The sequence below is a fragment of the Eubalaena glacialis genome, chromosome 4 (assembly GCF_028564815.1).
Source record: "Eubalaena glacialis isolate mEubGla1 chromosome 4, mEubGla1.1.hap2.+ XY, whole genome shotgun sequence".
Taxonomy (NCBI): Eukaryota; Metazoa; Chordata; class Mammalia; order Artiodactyla; family Balaenidae; genus Eubalaena; species Eubalaena glacialis.
In genome coordinates this window covers 111,625,673-111,640,475 of record NC_083719.1, presented here as the reverse complement: position 1 = coordinate 111,640,475, position 14,803 = coordinate 111,625,673, and the positions used below count along the sequence as shown (strand labels likewise).

At 45.2% G+C, this 14,803-nt stretch overlaps 1 protein-coding gene across 3 annotated transcripts in view; it reads left to right on the top strand.

The window, feature by feature from the left end:
* Window positions 1-14,803, top strand: part of FSTL4 (follistatin like 4) — a 439,834-nt gene that overhangs the window by 294,548 nt on the left and 130,483 nt on the right. The gene's annotated exons all lie outside the window — the stretch shown is intronic.

Sequence of the window (14,803 nt, the reverse complement as noted above, 5' to 3'; positions counted from 1 at the left end):
ACATGACCTCACGCCAACCATAGCTGGGGCTGGAACAGGGCTTCCAAGAGATGCGACATGCAGGAAGGAGCCCCAGGTAATTCCAGACAAGCTCACTAGGAGAGGAGAGGGAAGGGTGATACGGGGGCCCTAACTCGAGACAAGAGGGGACATTCTTGGCCCCAAAGAGGTGAAGCCCCTTTATGACAGACAGCATTCAGGCTCTGCTTAAAGCAGGTAATGTGTGTGCCCTGTGCGAGGCGCCCTTGGACGTGACCTGCAAGCTCACAGCTCCTAACTGCAGGCCCTAGAACTGGGGAAGCAGGGATGAGATCCCCAGGGTGCCCTGAGTACTCTGAGCCACAGGTCCTGGCATCCTCGGCCCCGGCCCCAGCCTGTACCTGGAATTCCATTTTCCAGGAAGGTATTCCTGCTTCGTGTCGACATCTCTGCGTGCTGTTGTTATTCCGAACATTCACAAGGCCTGAGAATCCTTGTGATTTGTTGGCAAGAAGAGCTCTTGTGGCAGATAGAAGAGGTACTCATGTGACCTAAGAGGAGAAAAATGAGTGTGATTCTTCCCTGTGGGAAATGTCCATGAGCTTGTTGCAGGCCGTGCCTTTCCAGTCCACGACGTCCCTGTTACCAAGGCCCGAAGTCCAACCCCCAGTTCCCGGGCTCTGCTTGATATACGGTGCCTAGGTGTGGCTCCCCAGCCTCCTCCTTCCTGCCCACGGTTAAAACCCATATCTACGTCTGGTGGTTCATAATACGGTGTGAATGACTACAGGCTCAATCTGCTGTGGGAGGGATTTGCTTTGTGGACTGAGGAGTTTATTCCATGAAATAAATCTCTAAATTTTAGAATGTATGGAAGTATCAGCAACTCCAGAGACCTAGCTCATGAGACGATTCTTAGATTTTCAGGACTTTTGCAAGGCAAACAGTGAAATGGTTGGTAGCTTTAAATCAGCCATAGTAGGAGTGTTTACAACACAGAAATCTACACTACACAAATGCTACAAAAGGGCGAGGGCGCTCTTCTCCCTCTGGAGAGCTCATTGTTAGGCACTGACCTGCACACGCTGGACGAGACCCTCCCTCCTCTCCTGTCCTCAGCATCACCTCCCGCAAGCTCCTCTCCATCCAGCTTCCCCAAACGGAGCCCTCTTGATGATGCTATTCCCGCAGGACGTGAACAAAAAGAGAGTAGATGTCGGGGCAGATGACAGGGTGAGCCGCCCTCCACATCAGGGAAGCAGCGGCATGCTCTCTGGGGGCAGTTCTGAGACAGTGCTTTGTGCGCACAAGCCCCTCTGAAAAAGGAACTGTAACGAAAAAGATCAGTGCCTTTTAAGAGCTGGGGGCCAAGGCTGGACTTCAAGGACTCGGGGGATACACTGAGCATCGCACTCAGATGTCCCACGATGGCATCATTAGGCACAGAATGGCACTGCTTAGGTACTGTCCTGGTACCTGGTGCCACAGAAGCCTCTAGCGCATGAGCCGGCTCCGTGGGAATTGGTCTGGGACCAAATAGGAGCTAATGGCTCTACTTTCAAGGAAATGGCAGCATCCCTGTTACCCCTGATGAAAGAGAAGCCCTCCCTGGCCTCCCTAGTGAAGGTCATTATGAGCAGGGGCTGCCCGTGGAAAAGGAGGGAAGTCCTTGCTTCACCTCCACCCGTATGTCCCATGCACAGCAATGTGCTGTCTCCCTCATTCCTGGATTATTATTTGAAAAGCTTTATAATCACCGTTTTTAAAGCAAATTAGATTCTGCTGTCACCTTGGACTTGTTTTGAACCTGGCAGCTAAACCATTCATCACAGCCCAACCCAAATAATAGATATGCAATAAAACGTAAACTTGCAGCCGTTAAGGAAGCTGCAGCATGAGTTAACCCTGCCATAGACGCCCCTCACTCGGCCACTCGGAGCACACAGGATCAGTGGTCTTTCAAAGTCACAAGAACTCTAAATTCCCATTGCTCTGGGGATGGATTTATGGTTCAGTGAATGTTAAATAGGAAATTGAAATGAGACATATAGGTACAACTTATTAACCAGAAATCAATGGGCATTAAAGAAATCTCCCTAAAACTCAGAAAGTAATATCTGAAACATTTCAGCAACAACATCTTGGGTTTAATTTTCAAAACTGCAGCTGACAGGCTGGCAAAAGTTGAGGCTTTAAAATTGTATTTTTTAGTCTCTATTTTGCCAGGATCCTTGGGTACCAGGCAGGGCAGGGTCTGTGGGGTGACTCCTGGCACCGACTCGGCCGCTCTATTAAAGGATGGGTCTAGGGGACTTTTCCCTGGAGAAGTGGGTTGTATTCATGAGTTTTTGGTGTTGCGGGTGGATCTCCTAAATCTCGTCTTCTCATGCAGCTGGCGTAGCCCAGGCTGGGCCGGTGTTTGCCATTGTCTATGGATGGCTGAGGGCAATGCCAGGAATCCTAGGGCTGGTGGCTGCCGCGCTCAGTTGAGCTGGTTCGTGATGGGGCTGCACCTTCCTCCTGGCTTTGCAGAACAGGTGACCCTCCCCCTGAGGAGGGCAGAGGACAGATCCCTTAGCCGTGGAAGTCAGGTCAGCCTCTTTCTGTCAGAAGGTGGGAAGGCTGCAAATCACCGGCCTCTGTACGGTGATGGCAGTGAAATAGGAGGGTGGCCTCCCTCTCTTCCTCTATTTATCACCCAAACATTCTCTGCAGGTTGCTTTTGGCTTTCCAAATCACAGGCTGATCTCGGAACTAAAGACACAGTGTCCCCTCAGCACGTGTCCCCCACCCTTCCTCCCCACTCCTCCCTCCCCGTCCCTAACAAGCCCCAGAACCTCCCGTCCCTGCTATGAGGCAGAGACCCAGGCCCCAGGGTTGCTGGTAAGCGTGGTGCATGCCAGCCTGTCTGTTCATCTCGATAAAGAAATCTAAAAGTTGCTCGCTTAAAAATCTTTCTCATAATGCATGTTTTTGCACTTTTCTGAATGCTTGGGTTGGGATCATGGGCAAAACGTGTTGCTTTAAACGAGGATTTTTCTCTCACTTTGAATTCATTACAAGTTCCTTCTGCTTTTTAGAAAGATACTTGTCCTTTTCATTAATCCTATGAGAGCAACGCACTGCATGCAAAGGAAGGGTTTGCGCAGCTCGCGGTGCAGGATCAAGGGCTTCCTGTGTTAACGTCCCGGGCTCACAGGTGCACAGTGTCCAGGAGAAGTACCCGTGTCAGGGGGACCGCAGGGAGCTGATTGTGTGAGAGTCAGGTGCCCTCCCTCAGCTCCAGGCAAGCAGGAAGGAAAACAGTGATTTAATCTGATTATTGCAATACCTCTGTATCCAGGGCAACTCTGTGAAACAGAGGAGGTGGTCACTTGGCGAATTTCCAGCTGTTTTTCTGCCATTGTTTCTGCATAATGAAAGGATGGTTACGGCTTCACCTCGCACGTCGTTATCCTCTGGAATGAATAATGCCCGCCCAGGCCAGACGCCGTGCCAGACACGTTATCTTAGTCAGCCCTCACAGCCACCCTGTGATGGTAAAACAATGGCAAGCATCCCTCCCCCAAGTCTATCCGGCTCTTTATCCATGTAGCATGAGTTCAGACAGGAAATTCAGCTGGTAAGAATACCGCTTTATCCTACTCTGTTCATTTCCTTAGTTTGGGATAGTGAATAGCAAAATTTCAGATAGCATGGGGTTTATCAAAAATTTTATCTGAGTCTATTTGGCTCTTGAGTTTGGAGAGCAGGAGTAACCTGCGCGCTGGTGTCGGTGTTGGCGGATGCTAAGACCATTAGTGTGATGACTCCCCAACCCCAACATGTGTGATGCCTCATGCAGGACTTGCAAATCAAGGGGCAAAAAAATGGATTTACTGCCCTTGGTCCCTCATTTGCTCAAGGGCATAAAACAGCTAAATTGGAGTGCTCACTGGAGGAACTGGAAACTGGTATCAGAAGGTGCTATGAGTCTCACCACCCCCTGCCAAGGACTTTCTCCTCACCTCCAGTAGAGAGAGGGGCTCCAAAGAAGTTTCCATGTGAGCTTCAGTGCCCCTGAAGCCGATGTCGGTGTGCCATCTGAATGCTTTTTTGCTTGTTAATATTGCTTTAGTTAGTAATGAGCTCTTACTACTTGAGTCATATAAAATGATACCTAACATTTATCATGTGTCAGCACTATGATTGTGTCCCAATTCTACAGATGAAAAAACTGAAACTCAGAGAAGTTAAGTAGCTAACCCAAAGTCACACAGCCAGCAGGTAGAAGAACCCAAATGCCTGGTTCCAGAAACATTTCATGCATTTAAACACAGGTTGCAACTCATCAGCATTCTCCATTAAGGAGAATCTCACTGTCCCCACCGTGGGTTTCCCTGAATTTCAAGTCCCAGCTCAATGGTCTCGTCCTCCAGGAAGTCTTCCTTAATTTCTCTCCTCTACCAAGCCCCACACGCTTTCCTCTGTGTGCCAATAGCCCTGGGTTCATCTCTACACAGTAATAAGACTGTGGCCTGGTGGTTGAGTGTGGACTGAGTCAGACCTTGTTCAAATCCTTGTTCTTCCACTTACTAGCTGTGTGACCTTGGACAGGTCTTTACCAGAGGTTAAGCTGAGCTTCAAGCGCCTTAACTATAAAATGGGTATACTAACCACCACATAGTGTTACTCAGCACTAAATGATAATACATGTAAAGTGATTAGAATGATACCTTGTATATGACAAGTGCTAAGTAATCATTAGCCAGGTAGGTCAATGATGGAGGTGATGATGGTGATGATGAAGATTTCTGTGTGTTCCCAGCCCCTCCCTCCCAGCCCCTGTCACTCTGTGCCACACTATTGTCATCTGGCCCGTATTAGTCCATAGGCTCCATGAGGCCAGGGGCTGTTTTGCTCACCATGTGCTCATGGCAAGCAGAGGCATCCAAGCACAGTGTCACCAAGGGTCACGGAGGGCCTTAGCATGTCTCTGGGGGGGCAGAGGAAGCAGCTTGCTGGGGCCTCACAGGTGGGATCACTGGTGGGGGAGCACCAGCCAGGCCAGACCAGGCCAGAGGGCACCTCCGCAGACACCACTGATCTGCTGGATGAGTGACTGGGGTGTGAGGTGAGCCCCTGATGCCCACATGGGCCTAATGCTCCCTTAATGAAGACAGAAGCTGCTTGTCCCATAAAGCTCTCGTCCTGCTCCCAGGGCCGCTGACCGACCGTTCAGCCTCCTCAGGACACGTGTTCTGTTAGCCTGTTAGGTCACCTGCCCGCTGCTTAATTATCCCCACTCCCGACAACTATGTGTGCAGACAAGGGATCATGCTCAGAGCCGCTCCTCAGCCCATAGCCACATGCCCAGTAGAGGCAGCAGACCCTGGCTATGAGCGGTCCAGGCTCAGCCCCACGGCTCCTGCCCTGCTCCCACACCAGGAGGTCAGCTTTGCCATCTTGGTGCAAATCTGTGCACCTTGGAAAATAATTCACTAGCATGGAATGTGGGTTTGCACTTCCTCCTAGACTCTGGCACAGGCCCCTGCCGGGCCCCACGGCCATCTCCCTCCCACCTAAGGCCACATCACAAAGCCAGCACCCACAGAGGAGGACACAGCATGCCCTGCTGGAAACTGGAGCCCCTGGCAGCTTGAGACCCGCAAGCTGGGCCCTGGCAGGCTGGGAGGACCAGCCTCTGGATCACAACCACTGAGCACAGAGACTCCAGCTCCCTGACTCAGGCCAGCACCAGAAAAGGCAGCAGCACTGTTACTGGAGCACCGTAGGAAGACTGGGCGCATCTGCCCTGGTGCTGGTGTGGGCCAGGCTCTGAAAGGAGGGAGCCTCTGGCCCATTCTCTCCACACAGGTACACGTGGAGTGCAGGGTCCACTGAGGGGCCGGGCAGGCGACCAGAACAATTTAGGGGAGCCTGGCCAGGGCAGGGAGAGCACGCATGAGGAAAGGTGCAGACACCGATGAGGAAGCTTAGAAGGAGGAAAACATTAGGTCAGCCAACACTCCCAGAGCCCAAGCACCAGGCAGGGGACACAGCATGAGCAAGACCCCCAAGCCCTGCCTGCAGGGAGCTTGTAGTAGTTGGGAAACAGAGCAACCACCAAATACAGTAGGAGCTGGGACAGAGAATAACTGGGTGCAGGCTTGGCAGGGAGGCCTGCACACAGAACTGGGGATAATCAGGCAAAGGGGGAGGAGAAAGGGTCCTGAACAGATGCGGGGAGGGTGTGGTCCCAAAGGGGCAAAGGACTTGGAGTGAGTCAGGAGGCTGTCACGAAGAGCGATGGCTGACCAGTGGGGCCCTAGAGGGCAGATCTCGGACAGAGGGGCCGGGCCAGGAGAAGGCCGACTTCGCTTGGCTCTGCGGGGGCCTACCCCAGCCGGCCGGCGGGCCTGGCAGGAGCTGCTGGGGAGTGGTGAGGCCCCTTCACTGCGGGTGCGCATCCTGCCTCCCCCCGCACCCCCCCCATACCCCATACCCCATAAGGTGCTGGAGAGAGCACTGAGCATCACCTGGAAAGCCAGACTTCGCCTTGGAAGCCCTGTTAGCTTCAGATCTCCAGTGATGACTGTCAGGATGATAAAGTGAGCAGGGCTGTTGTCTAAGGTCCCAAGGAACTGATGCTCCAGTGCCTGAACTCTGTCTTTCCAGGCTCTCCCTTCTCTGTGAAAGTGGAAACGCAGCCGAGGGCGTGCTCGCCCCTCCAACAGCCCCAGCTGGGCAGGAAAGGCCATTGGCAGCCCGTGATGGGGTGGGGAGGAGGGGCAGTGTTCAATGAGTGCCTTACCCCCATGGGGAGCCAGGGTGGTAAAATGGGGCCCCCCATGCATGTATCAGGGCTCTGGGGTGAAACAGTGTCGCCCGGCATCACACCATGGAAGGGTCAGTTCTGAGCCAGAACTGCTACTCACCAGCCACCTTGCCCTCTGCTAGTTTCTCCTTGGAATTTTCAAACCCAGACGGCCTCTTTCTCATCTCCAGTGGTTTGCTGCTAACAGCTGCACTCTTGGTCCCACTTTCTAGCATTGTCTGGAGCTGAGTTTTCAAGCACTTTCCATTTTTAAAGATCCCAGCTGGAGGCTGTCAATGGCCTCAGTGCAGAGCAATTGAATAGTAGAAAATGAACTTGTTACAGGTTGTTACTGAAAATCTATTATATACAAATTGCAAAGAAAACTCATTAAAATATGATGCTTTGGTGATTTTTTTTTTAAAAACCCTCCTCTTCGAGGGAGAGGCAGGGGCAGGGTGGCTGGATACCTTGTTTCTCCCTGTTCAGAGGTAAGAACTCCCGGTGGGACTCCAGGCCAGGCTGTGGATCTTATGCTCATGTGCCACCCAGCCAGCCTGACTTGAAGTTTCGCATAGAACAGAAATGTTAGTAAATACTCAGAAATGGCTGCAGAGGAAACAAAAAATTTCATTACAAAGATATAAAATGAGAACAATTTAAATGTCAACTTTTTACCAGGATAGTACCTTATTGTCCTCATAAATTTCACTGTTTTTTTTTTAAACATCTTTATTGAAGTATAATTGCTTTACAATGGTGTGTTAGCTTCTGCTTTATAACAAAGTGAATCAGTTATACATATACATATGTTCCCATATCTCTTCCCTCTTGCATCTCCCTCCCTCCCACCCTCCCTATCCCACCCCTCTAGGTGGTCACAAAGCACCGAGCTGATCTCCCTGTGCTATGCGGCTGCTTCCCACTAGCTATCTATTTTACATTTGGTAGTGTATATATGTCCATGACACTCTCTCACCCTGTCACATCTCACCCCTCCCCCTCCCCATATCCTCAAGTCCATTCTCTAGTAGGTCTGTGTCTTTATTCCCATCTTGCCACTAGGTTCTTCATGACCTTTTTTTTCCCTTAGATTCCATATATATGTGTTAGCATACTGTATTTGTTTTTCTCTTTCTGACTTACTTCACTCTGTATGACAGACTCTAACTCCATCCACCTCATTACAAATACCTCCATTTCATTTCTTTTTATGGCTGAGTAATATTCCATTGTATATATGTGCCACATCTTCTTTATCCATTCATCCGATGATGGACACCTAGGTTGCTTCCATGTCCTGGCTATTGTAAACAGAGCTGCAATGAATATTTTGGTACATGACTCTTTCTGAATTATGGTTTTCTCAGGGTATATGCCCAGTAGTGGGATTGCTGGGTCGTATGGTAGTTCTATTTGTAGTTTTTTAAGGAACCTCCATACTGTTCTCCATAGTGGCTGTATCAATTTACATTCCCACCAACAGTGCAAGAGTGTTCCCTTTTCTCCACACCCTCTCCAGCATTTATTGTTTCTAGATTTTTTGATGATGGCCATTCTGACCGGTGTGAGATGATACCTCATTGTAGTTTTGATTTGCATTTCTCTAATGATTAATAATGTTGAGCATTCTTTCATGTGTCTGTTGGCAATCTGTATATCTTCTTTGGAGAAATGTCTATTTAGGTCTTCTGCCCATTTTTGGATTGGGTTGTTCGTTTTTTTGTTATTGAGCTGCATGAGCTGCTTGTAAATCTTGGAGATTAATCCTTTGTCAGTTGCTTCATTTGCAAATATTTTCTCCCATTCTGAGGGTTGTCTTTTGGTCTTGTTTATGGTTTCCTTTGCTGTGCAAAAGCTTTTAAGTTTCATTACGTCCCATTTGTTTATTTGTGTTTTTATTTCCATTTCTCTAGGAGCTGGGTCAAAAAGAATCTTGCTGTGATTTATGTCATAGAGTGTTCTGCCTATGTTTTCCTCTAAGAGTTTGATAGTGTCTGGCCTTACACTTAGGTCTTTAATCCATTTTGAGTTTATTTTTGTGTATGGTGTCAGGGAGTGTTCTAATTTCATACTTTTACATGTACCTGTCCAATTTTCCCAGCACCACTTATTGAAGAGGCTGTCTTTTCTCCACTGTATATGCTTGCCTCCTTTATCAAAGATAAGGTGACCATATGTGCGTGGGCTTATCTCTGGGCTTTCTATCCTGTTCCATTGACCTATATTTCTGTTTTTGTGCCAGTACCAAACTGTCTTGATTACTGTAGCTTTGTAATATAGTCTGAAGTCAGGGAGCCTGATTCCTCCAGCTCCATTTTTCGTTCTCAAGATTGCTTTGGCTATTCGGGGTCTTTTGTGTTTCCATACAAATTGTGAAATTTTTTGTTCTAGTTCTGTGAAAAATGCCAGTGGTAGTTTGATAGGGATTGCATTGAATCTGTAGATTGCTTTGGGTAGCAGAGTCATTTTCACAATGTTGATTCTTCCAATCCAAGAACATGGTATATCTCTCCATCTATTTGTATCATCTTTAATTTCTTTCATCAGTGTCCTATAATTTTCTGCATACAGGTCTTTTGTCTCCTTAGGTAGGTTTATTCCTAGATATTTTATTCTTTTTGTTGCAATGGTAAATGGGAGTGTTTTCTTAATTTCACTTTCAGATTTTTCATCATTAGTATACAGGAATGCAAGAGATTTCTGTGCATTAATTTTGTATCCTGCTACTTTACCAAATTCATTGATTAGCTCTAGTAGTTTTCTGGTAGCATCTTTTGGATTCTCTATGTATAGTATCATGTCATCTGCAAACAGTGACAGCTTTACTTCTTCTTTTCCGATTTGGATTCCTTTTATTTCTTTTTCTTCTCTGATTGCTGTGGCTAACACTTCCAAAACTATGTTGAATAATAGTGGTGAGAGTGGGGAACCTTGTCTTGTTCCTGATCTTAGTGGAAATGGTTTCAGTTTTTCACCATTGAGGACAATGTTGGCTGTGGGTTTGTCATACACGGCCTTTATTATGTTGAGGAAAGTTCCCTCTATGCCTACTTTCTGCAGGGCTTTTATCATAAATGGGTGTTGAATTTTGTTGAAAGCTTTCTCTGCATCTATTGAGATGATCATATGGTTTTTCTCCTTCAATTTGTTAATATGATGTATCACGTTGATTGATTTGCGTATATTGAAGAATCCTTGCATTCCTGGAATAAACCCCACTTGATCATGGTGTATAATCCTTTTAATGTGCTGTTGGATTCTGTTTGCTAGTATTTTGTTGAGGCTTTTTGCATCTATGTTCATCAGTGATATTGGCCTGTAGTTTTCTTTCTTTGTGACATCTTTGTCTGGTTTTGGTATCAGGGTGATGGTGGCCTCGTAGAATGAGTTGGGGAGTATTCCTCCCTCTGCAATATTTTGGAAGAGTTTGAGAAGGATAGGTGTTAGCTCTTCTCTAAATGTTTGGTAGAATTCGCCTGTGAAGCCATGTGGTCCTGGGCTTTTGTGTGTTGGAAGATTTTTAATCACAGTTTCAATTTCAGTGCTTGTGATTGGTCTGTTCATATTTTCTATTTCTTCCTGGTTCAGTCTTGGCAGGTTGTGCACTTCTAAGAATCTGTCCATTTCTTCCAGGTTGTCCATTTTATTGGCATAGAGTTGCTTGTAGTAATCTCTCATGATCCTTTGTATTTCTGCAGTGTCAGTGGTTACTTCTCCTTTTTCATTTCTAATTCTATTAATTTGAGTCTTCTCCCTTTTTCTCTTGATGAGTCTGGCTAATGGTTTATCAATTTTGTTTATCTTCTCAAAGAACCAGCTTTTAGTTTCATTGATTTTTGCTATTGTTTCCTTCATTTCTTTTTCATTTATTTCTGATCTGATCTTTATGATTTCTTTCCTTCTGCTAGCTTTGGGGTTTTTTTGTTCTTTCTCTAATTGCTTTAGGTGCAAGGTTAGGTTGTTTATTCGAGATGTTTCCTGTTTCTTAATGTAGGCTTGTATTGCTATAAACTTCCCTCTGAGAACTGCTTTTGCTGCATCCCATAGGTTTTGGATCGTCGTGTCTCCATTGTCATTTGTTTCTAGGTATTTTTTGATTTCCCCTTTGATTTCTTCAGTGATCACTTGGTTATTAAGTAGTGTATTGTTTAGCCTCCATGTGTTTGTATTTTTTACAGATCTTTTCCTGTAATTGATATCTAGTCTCATAGCGTTGTGGTCGGAAAAGATACTTGATACGATTTCAATTTTTTTAAATTTACCAAGGCTTGATTTGTGACCCAAGATATGATCTATCCTGGAGAATGTTCCATGAGCACTTGAGAAAAATGTGTATTCTGTTGTTTTTGGGTGGAATGTCCTATAAATATCAATTAAGTCCATCTTGTTTAATGTATCATTTAAAGCTTGTGTTTCCTTATTTATTTTCATTTTGGATGATCTGTCCATTGGTGAAAGTGGGGTGTTAAAGTCCCCTACTATGATTGTGTTGCTGTCGATTTCCCCTTTTATGGCTGTTAGTGTTTGCCTTATGTATTGAGGTGCTCCTATGTTGGGTGCATAAATATTTACAATTGTTATACCTTCCTCTTGGATCGATCCCTTGATCATTATATAGTGTCCTTCTTTGTCTCTTGTAATAGTCTTTATTTTAAAGTCTATTTTGTCTGATATGAGAATTGCTACTCCAGCTTTCTTTTGATTTGCATTTGCATGGAATATCTTTTTCCATCCCCTCACTTTCAGTCTGTATGTGTCTCTAGGTCTGAAGTGGGTCTCTTGCAGACAGCATATATATGGGTCTTGTTTTTGTATCCATTCAGCCAGTCTGTGTCTTTTGGTGGGAGCATTTAATCCATTTACATTTAAGGTAATTATCGATATGTATGTTCCTATTCCCATTTTCTTAAATGTTTTGGGTTTGTTATTGTAGGTGTGTTCCTTCTCTTGTGTTTCTTGCCTAGAGAAGTTCCTTTAGCATTTGTTGTAAAGCTGGTTTGGTGGTGCTGAACTCTCTCAGCTTTTGCTTGTCTGTAAAGGTTTTAATTTCTCCATCAAATCTGAATGAGATCCTTGCTGGGTAGAGTAATCTTGGTTGTAGGTTTTTCTCCTTCATCACTTTAAGTATATCCTGCCCCTCCTTTCTGGCTTGCAGAGTTTCTGCTGAAAGATCAGCTGTTAACCTTATGGGGATGCCCTTGTGTGTTATTTGTTGTTTTTCCCTTGCTGCTTTTAATATGTTTTCTTTATATTTAATTTTTGATAGTTTGATTAATATGTGTCTTGGTGTGTTTCTCCTTGGATTTATCCTGTATGGGACTCTCTGTGCTTCCAGGACTTGATTAACTATTTCCTTTCCCATATTAGGGAAGTTTTCAACTATAATCTCTTCAAATATTTTCTCAGTCCCTTTCTTTTTCTCTTCTTCTTCTGGGACCCCTATAATTCGAATGTTGGTGCGTTTAATGTTGTCCCAGAGGTCTCTGAGACTGTCCTCAGTTCTTTTCATTCTTTTTTCTTTATCCTGCTCTGCAGTAGTTATTTCCACCATTTTATCTTCCAGGTCACTTATCCGTTCTTCTGCCTCAGTTATTCTGCTATTGATCCCATCTAGAGTATTTTTAATTTCATTTATTGTGCTTTTCATCATTGCTTGGTTCCTCTTTAGTTCTTCTACGTCCTTGTTCAATGTTTCTTGCATTTTGTCTATTCTATTTCCAAGATTTTGGATCATCCTTACTATCATTATTCTGAATTCTTTTTCAGGTAGACTACCTATTTCCTCTTCATTTGTTAGGTCTGGTGTGTTTTGACCCTGTTCCTTCATCTGCTGTGTGTTTTTCTGTCATCTCATTTTGCTTATCTTACTGTGTTTGGGGTCTCCTTTTCACAGGCTGCAGGTTCGTAGTTCCCGTTGTTTTTGGTATCTGTCCCCAGTGGCTAAGGTTGGTTCAGTGGGTTGTGTAGGTTTCCTGGTGGAGGGAACTAGTGCCTGTGTTCTGGTGGATGAGGCTGGATCTTGTCTTTCTGGTGGCCCCGTCCACGTCTGGTGGTGTGTTTTGGGGTGTCTGTGGCCTTATTATGATTTTAGGCAGCCTCTCTGTTAATGGATGGGGTTGTGTTCCTGTCTTGCTAGTTGTTTGGCATAGGGTGTCCAGCCCTGTAGCTTGCTGGTCGTTGAGTGAAGCTGGGTCTTGATGTTGAGATGAAGATCTCTGAGAGATTTTCGCCGTTTGGTGTTATGTGGAGCTGGGAGGTCTCTTGTGGACCAGTGTCCTGAAGTTGGCTCTCCCACCTCAGAGGCACAGCCCTGATGCCTGGCTGGAGCACCAAGAGCCTTTCATCCACACGGCTCAGAATAAAAGGGAGAAAAAATGGAAAGAAAGAAAGAAAGAGGATATTTATTTCAGGTACTGTTTTTCAAATTTGTTTCTCAGAATCTAAAAATTAATTTGAGAAAAATTGCCATCTTAACAATATTTAGTTCTCCAATCCATAAAAATGGAATGCTTCTTCGTTTAATTGGATCTTTAATTTCCATCAACAATATTTTGTAGTTTACAGCGTACATGCCTTGTACTTATATTTGTTAAATTTATTTTTAAGAATTTTTTTTCTCTTTGACACTATAATGGATGGAATTTTCTGCTTAATTTTAATTTTGGATTGTTCATTGAAGGATATAGGAATACAACTGATCTGGGTATATTAATCTATTAGTATGGGGTATTACATTAATTGATTTTTCAGGTGTTAAATCAACTATGGTGGACATAATCTTAATGTGCCCCCCATGATCTCTACATCCTGATATTAATCACAATCCCCTTGAATATGGTCAAAACCGGTGACTTGCTTCTGATACATAGAATACTGTAAATATGACTCAATGTATAAGATTACATGATTACATAAGAAAAAATAAAATAAAATAAAATAAAAAAAAAATAAAGCAATTATAATAAAAAATAAGAAAAAAATTATTAAGAATAGATTTATTAAGAAAAAAATTTTTTTTAATTTTTTAAAAATAGATTTATTAATTTTTTATACTAAAAATAAGAAAAAAATTATTAAGAAAAAATTTATTAAGAAAAAAATTTTTTAATAAAAAATATGAAAAAACTTATTTTAAAAAATGTGTTTTTAAAATTTTTTAAAAATAGAAAATAAGGAAAAAATTATTAAGAAAACATTTATTAGGGAAAAAAATTTTTTTTAAGTAAAAAAAACAAAAAACGGACGGACCTAACCCTAGGACTAACGGTGAGAGCAAAGCTATACAGACAAAATCTCACCCAGAAGCATACACATATACACTCACAAAAAAAGGAAAAGGGGAAAAGTTAATATGTCCTGCTCCCAAAGTCCACCTCCTAAATTTGGGATGATTCGTTGTCTATTCAGGTATTCACCAGATGCAGGCACATCAAGTTGTTTGTGGAGCTTTAATCCGCTGCTTCTGAGGCTGCTGGGAGAGATTTCCCTTTCTCTTCTTTGTTCGTACAGCTCCCGGGCTTCAGCTTTGGATTTGGACCCGCCTCTGCATGTAGGTCGCCTGAGGGCGTCTGTTCCCCGCCCAGACAGAACGGGGTTAAAGGAGCAGCTGATTTGGGGGCTCTGGCTCAGTCAGGCCGGGGGGGAGGGAGCGGTACGGAGGAGGCGGGGCGAGCCTGCGGCGGCAGAAGCCGGCGTGACGTTGCAGCAGCCTGAGGCGCGCCGTGCGCTCTCCCGGGGAAGTTGTCCCCGGATTACGGGAGCCTGGCCGTGGCGGGCTGCACAGGCTCCCGGGAGGGGCGGTGTGGAGAATGACCTGTGCTCGCCCACAGGCCCCCTGGTGGCGGCAGCAGCAGCCCTAGCATCCCACGCCCGTCTCCGGGGTCCGCGCTGATAACCGCGGCTCGCGCCCGTCTCTGGAGTTCGTTTAAGCGGCGCTCTGAATCCCCTCTCCTTGCACGCCGCGAAACAAAGAGGCAAGAAAAAGTCTCTTGCCTCTTCAGCAGCTGCAGACTTTTTCTCGGGCTC